Here is a 10,414-nt window from a genome sequence, read left to right as displayed (position 1 = left end):
TCATTCATCACTTGCCTATTGTCTTCCAGGCAATGTGTTAGATCCTGAGGATATAAAGATGAATACTACATGATCCCTGCCTTAACAGAGCTTAGAAATTAATGGGTAAGGATGTGAGAAAAATGCTATGTGAATTCAACTGTAATAGGGAGATTGCATAGAGGAGAATTTGGGGAAGAAGGTCATGTTGTCTTGGGAGGAGGAACCAGTAGACACAGAGATAATACTTGGCAAGGTGATAAAAAGAGGAGCAGGTGATGACCTCTAGGAACATCAGTTAGGTCTTTTCTTACTCTCCTGTGAACTGGTTGCTACACATGTCTCTTCCCTAACCCCCATCCTCAACTTGTTCTATCCTTCTTTTGATATAATTCTGCCTTTCAGGTCTCAGCTCAATGGATCCTTTCTCTTCCATGTTCTCAGGACTCACCTTTTCTTTGTAGCACTTATTCCAACTGCAATTTCACACTTCTGCATACACTTATTTGGTTGCTTTCTCCCTACAGTGGAACATAATCTCGAGCAGAAGACTGCCTCTGCCTGACTTGCTAACTTTCTCCACCTCCAGCACCGAAATGACATCTGGCACATGGTAAGTGTTCAGCACCTTTGGGTGGGAATGAATGAGTGAATAGTTTGAAGAGAAGCTGGAAAAACAGCTCTGAATGATATAGGTTCATAGCATTTGAAGGCTGAAGGGGTTGGTTGTGCAAGTCTCCAGAGTGCTGGAAGGCTCAGGCTGAGATGTGCTGTGAGCATGTTCAGGAGAATTCCACTATCTCAAGGGACCCGAGAGATCTCAATCAAGAGGTGACTCACAGCACTACACTTTGTCTGAGGGCTGGGCTTTGCCAGCCAAAGTCACTCCAGAATTCCCAGGAGCTCTCAACCATATCCACAGTAGATGCTCTTCTTCCATGTCCTTCATATTTCTTTGTAGGAGCCAGGCTTGTTCAATTTTCAAATAATCTTGGGCATTCTGCACAGGGGACGTGTGCCACAAAACTCATTTCCTCAGGGAATTCATGAAGATCTGCTTGAGCAGTGTGGAAAGTAAAACATTCTAGAGAAGAGGAATATAGTTATGTATCTAAAAGATCTGTGTTTGAGTGTTGCCTCAACCACTTTCCAGCTGTGTGATATTTATTTGGAAAATGGGATAAAGTTGTCTTTGTTCAACCTTTTTATGAAGAGGTTTAAATTATATAAGGTCAAAAAATCAATAACTGATTTAGAATGAACACAGGCATATGTGAAGAACCCAGCAATTGGTAATGTTGTCAGAATTACCACCTTAGATACTGTATTGGGAGGATTTGATTCCCCACGTTTGGGAGAATCCAGAAAGGGTACTTGGAGCACAGGAGTAATCCAGATGAACAAGTAGGGGAAGAGTGTTTCAGGTTGAGGGAATGATGAAGCTCAGGCAAAGTCAAGGATGGAAGAGGCCAGTGTGTTCAGAGGTCTGTATGGACCAGAGTACATGGGTGTCATCGTGGGATTTTGAACACTGCAGGTCTGTGTTTGAAGATATTTCCCTGAGAGCCTCCCTTTCCCAGGTTCTAGGGAGATCTTTACAACCCATACACAGAGTTAAGGAAAAACATCTAAATCTTGGAAATAAGGCAAAGAAAGAACAACATCTTCTCTCAAGGTCACACAGGGGCATTGTTGAGCAGGCCCAAAGGCATTATTTAATTATAGGGGAATGTACTTTTGTTTGACTCACTATTCGTCATTGATTAAAAGCCCAGACATTGTGGAGTTACATGTTAACTCGATGATTTTTTTTTCTGGTGGAGATGCAATTGATTTCTGTCTGGCAGAAAAGATAACTCCAAATGTTTTACTGCACTATCAGGACATAAACCAGTTTTGTATCTAACCTAACAACTTTATTCTAACATGCTTTTTTCAAAAACCTATAAATACCCAGTTCCTCAAATGCTTTTTGAATCAGCTTTACCCAACCCTCTGATTCTCTCATTAATAAGTTGAATAAATCTTTGATGTGTATTCATTCTATATTTGCATGAAAACCATGTTATTAACATTTGACCCCAACGTTTCAGCCAAAAATCCCCATGAAGGAGTGAGTGATAAAACTGGAAAGCCTGGAATCATTTTTTCAGTTTTAGCCTTGGGATACTTGGCTGAAAGGGGACTAGGGAGTACCTTAAATAGTGGGAAAAATTACTTTGAAGATTAGTAGGGACTATTGCAAGTCAGGTGGGCATCTTGGGAACATGGCAGCTTTGGTCAATGGGCAGGGGAACTGATTCAGCTAAGCATGGGAGCATGAGTTTTCTTGGGACCAGCATGGACCCTGGCCCAGCAGATGGGACAGACGGGAGGATTCCCTGCAGCAACTAAGATCAAAGTCAGACTAGAAGCAGTGTCTCTCCCCATATGTTGCCATATGTAAATCTGTTGAAGGCAGGACTTGAGCCAACAGCTGACCAACATCCAGGATATAGGCAGCAGGTCCTGCCCCTTGTGGGAGGGTTAGCAAGGATGTTCAGGCTGCAGGGGCCTACATTCCAATGAAAAACTGGAAACAAGGCAAAAGGTCCATCTTTCAGATCTGGCCAATGGGTTGTGGGCAGGTAAGAGTAGAAAGACTGCAGTTGAGGAACATGTGGGATCCTGGGGCTTAACCCCAAATATTCCAGATATTGTGCCTGAAATGAATAAGATCTGCCTGCACTGTCTCATTTGTCCATTTATCCATTCAACCAGGATGTAATGCCTAGTAAATGCCAGGCTCAGGCGGCAGGTGGGAAGGTTTCTGTGACTATGGTTGATAGGGCTGGGGAAGGCAGCACTGTCATGCCATGTTTTGTCTTTCTATTGGCTCATTTCTCTTGCCTTCCCTGTGGTGGGATTGGAAGAATAACGGTATTCTGTTTACCAAGATTAAATGGGACCTAGTTATGACACCCCAAGTAGTAGACAACTGTCATTCTTGTTAACACTCAGCTCTTTTGACCACCCCACCTGTGTTAGGAGAATTCCCCACATGATGTGTCAGTGCTTCCCCAACATAAAGCTTGGGAACAAGCTTCCCCAGACACCCTTGCCAGCTGGAGCAGGCAGGTGACTGAGGCTTTGCCAGTCACATGCTCCCTGGACAAACTGCACTTTGGAAGCAAGTGACCCACAGAGGCAGGGGACCGTATGGGCTCCACTTTGGCAAAGGTGATGCAGAGCCACTCAGCCTTCAGGAAGAGTGCAGGCCCAGCCTATGCCCAGTGATGAGTTGGGCATGTTTCCTCATGGAGGCTGGGGGATAAGCACCTGCTGATTGCTCGCAGCCCCTCTGCAGCACTTGGCTCAGGGCAGTCACCCTGCAGCCCTGAAGGTCTCCAAGCTCTTAATGGGCTCCCTCTCCAAAGGAGAATCCAATTAGACACATCTGTCTCCACTTAGGGATTTACCTGAACATCTAGAGATGTTTCACACAAAAGAAATTCTGGGGAGCAGTTAGAAAACCCTATAAGCTCTGTCTTGCTTATTTCTTTAATCAAAGTGTAGGATGCTTAATGATATTGGATCCCTTTCAACAGGGAGAGAACAGTGATTGGTTATCACTGAAATAGACCCTCCTTCTGGATATGAATTCACTTTCCTTGCTCACTAAGTTTTTGGCAACATTATTTGTGGACTTACAGAAAGTTTACTCACTATTATGGTATCCCACATAACACTTTTTACAGATTAATTAATCAAGGAGCTCATTTACAGAAAACGAAGTAGGGATATATAAAAAACTAATGTCTCTTCTATGCCTGGCCTGACTTAGGGTGAGCCTGTGACTGATTAAAAGCAGTCAAGAAATCTATCCTCATTGCATGCTCTTCCAGAGTAGGTATATAAGATCAGATCTTGCAGTAGTCAGGATATGCCATGTTTCCATGGTCATTTCCCAATTACATGTTGTGCTATTTATTGAGCAGGATCTCTGGGCCAAATGCTTTATGTGCATTATGGCACATATGCAGTTCCCATAACAGCCTGTTTTCCACCTGAGAAAACCAAGGGCCAGAGAGGATAAGTTACCCAGCACTACATAACTAATAACTTCAGAGTTGGGCTTGAAACCCACTCATGCCCATATTCTTTTCACTACACTATGTTCCTCCTTTTTATGAGGAACTATAGGGGGAGATTTTATTTGTTTGTCTATTTATTTATTGAACTATAGTTGACACACAATGTTACATTAATTTCAAGTGTGCAAGCAGTGATTTGACAAGTCTATACAATATGCTATGTTCACCACAAGTGTACCTACCATCTGTGACCATACAATGCCATTACAATATCATTGAGTATATTTTCTATGCTATACCTTTTATCCCTGTGATTTATTCATTCCATATCTGAAAGCCTGTATCTCCCACTCCCCTTCACCCATCTTGCCCATCCTCCCACTGAAGGGGAAAATTTTTACACTGTTTCTCGTGACTCTCTCCCTTCCCTCTCTCTACTTTTACCCTGACTTCAGAATTAGACCCATACTCCACAGTTTCAAAGGACATTTGAGAACAAAGGGTTGCTTATGAGTTATCCAGTTAGGAAAAGGAATACTGACTCAGGTCACCTCTTCTTGACTGAGTTCAGACAAGATTAAGGAAAGAGATTTTATAGCTTATTATAAAGTGACAGTAACCAAAACAGTGTGGTATTGGCACAGGATAGATAGCTATATTGATGGAATAGAATTGAGGATCCAGAAATAAACACATGCATCTATGGCCAATGTATTTTGAAAAGGATGTCAAGATCATTTGATGGGAAAAGAATAGTCTTTTCCACAAATGGTGCTGGAACAACTGGAAATTTACTTGAAAAAGAATGAAGTTGGACCCCTACCTCACACCATACATAAATTAACTCAAAATGGATCAAAGACTTAAGTGTAAGAACTAAAACCAGGGGTGCCTGAGTGGTGCAGTCAGTTAAGTGTCTGACTCTTGGTTTTGTCTCAGGTCATGATCTGAGGGTCGTGAGATCGAGCCCCGTGTTGGGCTCCTCACTTAGCGTGGAGTCTGCCTAAGACTCCCTCTCCCTCTGCTCTTCCCCACTGTGTGTGTGCGCTCTCTCTCAAATAAATAAATAAATCCTAAAAAAAACCAAACAAACAAACAAAAAACTAAAACCATAAGACTTAGAAGAAAACATAAGGGGCAAATATTCATGACCTCAGATTTGGCAATGAAGTTTTAGATATGACACAAAAAGTAGAAGCAACAAAAGAAAAACATAAATTATACTTGAACAAAATTTTCATGATGAGCACTGGGTGATGTATAGAATTGTACCCCTGAAACTGGTATAATATTGTATGTTAACTATGCTGGAATAAAGATAAAAAACTTAATTAAAAAGTGTGCTCCAGATCTTAAAAAAAAAAAGAACATTATTAAATAAATGAAAAGACAACCTACAGAATGGGAGAAAATATTTGCAAATCATATGTCTGATCAGGGTCTTGTATGTAGAGTGTACAAAGAACTCTTACAACTCAACAACAAGTAGACAACTTAATTTAAAAATGGGCAAAATATCTGAATAGACATTTCTCCAAAGAAGAAATATAAATGGCCAACAAACACATGAAAAGATGCTCAACATCATTAGTCATTAAAGAAATGCAAGTCAAAAGCCTAATGAGATAGCTCTTCACAGCCGCAAAAATGGCTATTAAGGAAAAAAAAGATGTTTTGGAGAGAATGTGCAGAAATTGGAACTCTACATATTGCTGGTAGGAATGTAAAATGGTTCAACCACTGTGAAAAACATAGCAAACATATATTTAAGTTAGGTTAAACATATAATTACCCATGACCCAGCAATTCCACTCTTAGATCTATATCCCAAAGAATTGAAAACAAGTACTCAAATAAATATTTACAGCAGCACTATTCACAAAAGCCAAAAGGTAGATACACCCCAAATGTCCATCAACAAAGGATAAACAAATTGTGGTATATATATACACAATGGAGTATTATTTGGTCACAAAAAGGAATGAAGTCCTAATACTTGCAACAGTGTGGATGAACCTAGAAAACATTATGGTAAGTGAAAGAAACCAGACACAAAATGTCACATATTGTATGATAACATTTAAATGAAATATCCAGAATAGACAAATCTATAGAGATAGAACACAAATTGTGTTTTTCAGGTGCTGGGGGTAGAGGGGAATGGAATGTAACTGTTGAATAGATATAGGGTTTCCTTTTGTGGTGATGAAAGTATTTCGCAACCAGATAGAGGTGGTGATTGCACAACATTGTGGATGTGTTAAATGTCACTGAATTGTTCACTTTAAAATGATTAGTTTTATGCTGTGTGAATTTCACCTCAATAAAAATTATATTTTTAAAAAAGCCTAAAGCAAGATAACAGTCAGTTCCTTAGTGGAGGACTCTACCCAAGGTGTGTTGCTGGGTAGGGGTCCGGCTCAAATTTAAGCAGCAAGGTGAAGTTAAGTAGGGGCATGTCCTGAGGACTATAGTGAGGAACATGTACCCTCAGCAGCCTGGGTGGGGCTCTGCAGTGGACCTAGAGGTGGCGGTCAGCCCGCTGGTTTCACGGCTCCTTGGGAGTTAATTTGATCCTCCGGAGTTTTACACGGAGGAGCTCCTCCTCCACCTGCCTGCCTCGCCAGAGAGGCCTGGCTGGGCTCCAGGACACTCACAGCACACTCTCCCCCTTGCAGTCTGAGCAGGCAGCTCGCCTGTGCCTGGCACGACTTCAGTGGACTCCAAGGGGCCAGGCCGGGCCAGCTCTGCGGTGCGGCTCCCCGGCTGTGTGGACACTGCAAATCCGTCTTCTCATCCCGGCTAACGACATAGGGACCACTTTGACAGCTCCAGGGAAAGGATTTGGGACCACCTCCAGGAACATAGGTAAGAGAGAGGGTCTGTGAGCTGTGGGGACCCAGGAGGGGGAATAAACAGGCTCTGACACATCTGAGATGTGTGTCCACACTGGGCTCCTTATTTTAGACCCACAGGAAGGCTTGCAGCTGTTCTCCAAGTGTGGGGGTGGGGTATGGTATTTTAGGGACATGTTTCTGGTTAACTTCTACTTGATCTTCAGAGCTCAACATAGATATCCCCTTCTCCAGAAAGCCTTCCTAAGCCCTAAGGTGCCCTTTCTCTGCATCCTCAAAGCATCCTGGCACTTCCGTGTAGTGCTTTCTATCCTATATTGTAGATGCCTAATGACCTCTCAGTTACCCCACACACTAGACTGTGCACTCCCCTGTGGCTGGGTACCCTCCTGAGATGTCCCCTTACCTCCCTGTCAGTGACCCTAGAGGTATCTTAGGTGCCAGCTATTGACCTGGAGAAGGAGGGCTAATCTTTTCTCTTCCTTTGCCAGGCAAGTGCCTGTTGACATGTACACACGTGTACAACACACACACAACCTCAAGGAAAGTTCAGTGTGTTCTTCAATCCAGGTCCTTGGTGATAGAATCTAAACTATACAGAACTGAAATGGTAATGGGTTGAGGGGTGGGCACTGTGTCTTCAAACTAATTAAAATCCTGCATCATACCAAGAGCAGGCCCTCCCTGTCCAGACCTTTAGGGTGTTGGCCCCCACACGGAGGTCCTCTTGGTTGACCAGATCTCTCACTTGGTCCTGTTCTCTATGTTCATTCTGCTTCGTTTGTTTTCTTCCTTTCCCAGGCTAAGACTATTCCCTCGGTTGGGGTGTCCCAGCTTCTCATTATATTAAAGTCTCCATTCATTTTACTGGTGCTCAGAATGAGGGGGAGACTTAGAGCCTAGAAGCCAGAGGAGAGAAGGGAGGGGACTCTTCTCTGGGTAGGAAGCTTGCTTTTTTTTTCTTTTCCTCTATGATCATACCAAACTACTTTAAACAACAATTCACTTATACCGCAAGTGTTAATCTCTTGCCCACAGACTTCAATGATGTACATACAAGATTCATGTCTTACTGCTAGCATAATTTTTGGACTTGATTATGCTGGAAGAGTGTCTGTCTCTTTCCTGACCTTGACTGTGACGTTACAAAACCCTCTTCTATTGGTTTGGCCTTGGAGAGATCTGTTTTCAATTCACACTTCTTCTTTCCCCTAGCTGCAGCAATTAGGGGTGAAGGTGAGCGGAAATATGTTAATCTTGGTGTAAATAGGCACAAGCCAGGTCTTAAAACTCAAATTTGGGATTAGGGGTATCCAAGCCACTAGCAAATGCAGGAGGTCACTGCTATAGCTCTCCAGAGGGACCGGTAAGACACAGCCCCTAGGCTCAAAAGCACAGTCTAGTGTGTTTTGGGGGATCAGAGAGGTCTTTGGGAACTTACAATATAGTGTAATAAGTCTAGGTGGGAAGTGCTTGATGCTTTGAGGGCACAGAGAATGGGAGCTTAACCTTGTGCATGACAGAAGACTTCCTGGATGAGGTGATGTCTGATTTCAGCCATAAAGAACAAATAAAAGTTACCCAAGAGCATGTCATCAGCACCCTGAATCTCTGAATTCTCTCCTCTTTCTCAAGCTCTAGGAAGACCAGAGAGAGGCATCTGAGATGTCCCTCTGGGCTTTGTCCAGGATATTTGGACTCTGAAGCATTAGCTGGACTGAGAGTATCTGTGGATATTCCCGAATCCCTGGGCAGATGTGGAGACATCAAGAAGGACTGGGGGTTCTCAGAAAACCTTAGGGGCTGACATATGTGGTACCACCCCTGATTTCTGTCCGGGAGATTCTCAAGGATGGGTTCCAGTTTGGGATGTAGGACATTGGTGGTTTCTGTCTTTAGCCTTTGCTATGTGATGGCATCAATTTCAAGGACTAAAATTTAGGAATCCAAGGGGATTCATAAGCCAACCTAGCAGTGCCTATTCTTCCTGTGGCTGAAGAAGGGAGCTGGGGATATTGCTCTAAGTTTACTTGAGTGGTATACTTCCCAAAGCTGGAGTTGTTCAGGCTACACTATTACCTGGGGCAGCTTTAATCAGAGTCTTGAGTGGGCTTGTTCAATGAACAATCTCAGATGGGCTTAGAAATGCTAAGAAAGGGGGCGCCTGGGTGGTTCAGTCGGTTAAGCGTCCACCTTAGGCTCAGGTCATGATCCCGGGGTTCTGGGATCTAGCCCCATGTTGGGCTTCCTGCTCAGCAGGGAGTCTGCTTCTCCCTCTGCCCCTCCCCTGCTTGTTCTATCTCTCAAATACGTAAATAGAATTAAAAAAAAAAAAAAGAAATACTAAGAAAGGTTTAGCTGCGGAGGTTGGCCACATGGAACAGAGGGCAAGAGGAAAAAGCCAGGAATATGCAGGATTAGCATGAATGAGTGGGCTAGCAATGGGATGCCCTTGGGGTGGATATGCCTAATATTGTTGCTTGGCCACCACTGCAATATGAATTCAAGGAAGGAATTCTACCCACCTCCTTCTCCTCTCCCTCTTCATTCTTTCCCTTTGCCCCCTCCTCCTTTTCATATTATTATTACTGTTGAGGGGCCTGTGATCCAGGTGGGCAGGGGGATGATATTATACAAAGAGGAAAAGGTTTTTTTTTTTTTTGCAAAGTAATATCAGTCCTACTTTGCCCTGGCTTTTAGCTGTGTCCCTGAGTCCAACTGCATACAGGACCCAATAAAGAGATACCTATCTATTTATGGGCTATACAAACCCCAGCAGAACTTCACATCACTGGTTTTCTGTACTTTGGGTTGTTCACACTTACAGTGTCCCACCTCCCTGCCCTTCAGGGTGGAAGGGAGACCATATGAACATTTACCCCTTCTGCACAAGCTACACAGGGGTGGTGGGAGCTGGGGGACAGTTTGCTGTAACTGACAGCTAGGTAGGGACTCAGTAAGAGACGAGGTCTCTCTCACTCCCAACCAATACCGATTCTGCCATCACAGATCCCTCCATGTTTTTCTTTTAGGCTTGTGGTGATCTTCCTCCTTCCCCCTCTGAGCTGTCCTTGGATTCTTGGAGTTTTCCGAGTCCCTGGAAGAGATGGTGGTTAGCTTCATGATGGTCTTTACCTTTTTAAAATGTGCAAGTTCTCTAACCTGGGAGGGAAATGAGGGGGTCTGGTGTCAGCCTCCAAGGACAGCCTGTCCAAGTTGAGCCCCTGTGGCCCAGCCTCTGCCCCATGGGTCCTCCAGGAGAGGCTCAGAGCCCAGTCACCTTCGTGTATTAAGAAGCAGGTGGTGGTGGGGCGCCTGGGTGGCTCAATTGTTAAGCGTCTGCCTTTTGGCTCAGGTCACGATCCCAGGGTCCTGGGATTGAGCCCCACATCGGGCTCCCTGCTCGACGGGAACCCTGCTTCTCCCTCACCCACTCCCCCTGCTTGTGTTTTCCTCTCTTGCTGTGTCTCTCTCTGTCAAATAAATAAATAAAATTAAAAAAAAAGA

General features: G+C 43.8%; 1 long non-coding RNA gene across 1 annotated transcript; it reads left to right on the top strand.

Moving 5' to 3' along the window:
* The first annotated feature begins 524 nt into the window (after positions 1 to 524).
* On the top strand, positions 525 to 10,067 carry LOC117999210. The gene is made up of 3 exons (XR_004676235.1): positions 525 to 592; positions 6,731 to 6,920; positions 9,940 to 10,067. It is a non-coding gene; the product is annotated as an uncharacterized LOC117999210 (long non-coding RNA).
* Positions 10,068 to 10,414: the final 347 nt, after the last annotated feature.

This window comes from Mirounga leonina, unplaced genomic scaffold, assembly GCF_011800145.1.
Source record: "Mirounga leonina isolate KUSES-001 unplaced genomic scaffold, KU_Mleo_1.0 Mir_454, whole genome shotgun sequence".
Classification (NCBI taxonomy): domain Eukaryota; kingdom Metazoa; phylum Chordata; class Mammalia; order Carnivora; family Phocidae; genus Mirounga; species Mirounga leonina.
Note: the sequence above shows the minus strand (reverse complement) of the source record. Positions and strands in the feature narration are given on the sequence as shown.